Consider the following 559-nt stretch of genomic DNA (forward strand, 5'->3'; position numbering starts at 1 on the left):
AGCACAGGCTCTGGACGCACAGACTCAGCGGCCACGGCTCACGGGCCCAGCCGCTCCGCGGCATGTGGGATCCTCCCGGACCGGGGCACGAACCCGCGTCCCCTGCATCGGCAGGCGGCCTCTCAACCACTGCGCCACCAGGAAAGCCCTGTGAACTGCTTTAAATCAATTCTTCCACCGTAGTCAGAATTACGTCCGACTAATGGATTTCCATGAGAATTCTAGGAATTAATAATTTAACCTACCGCTTTTTTAAAAAAATCACTTTTACATACCACTTTTTAAATTTCACTTAATGTTAAAATGAGTGAGACATCCAGATAATTCAAAACTCATGAATGTTGGGCTTCCCTGGTGGCGCAGTGGTTGAGAGTCCACCTGCCGATGCAGGGGACACGGGTTCGTGCCCCAGTCCGGGAAGATCCCACATGCCGTGGAGCGGCTGGGCCTGTGAGCCATGGCCGCTGAGCCTGCGCGTCCCCGTGAGCCATGGCCGCTGAGCCTGCGCGTCCGGAGCCTGTGCTCAGCAATGGGAGAGGCCGCAACAGTGAGAGGCCCG

This window comes from Neophocaena asiaeorientalis, unplaced genomic scaffold (assembly GCF_003031525.2).
Source record: "Neophocaena asiaeorientalis asiaeorientalis breed wild unplaced genomic scaffold, Neophocaena_asiaeorientalis_V1.1 scaffold69, whole genome shotgun sequence".
Classification (NCBI taxonomy): domain Eukaryota; kingdom Metazoa; phylum Chordata; class Mammalia; order Artiodactyla; family Phocoenidae; genus Neophocaena; species Neophocaena asiaeorientalis.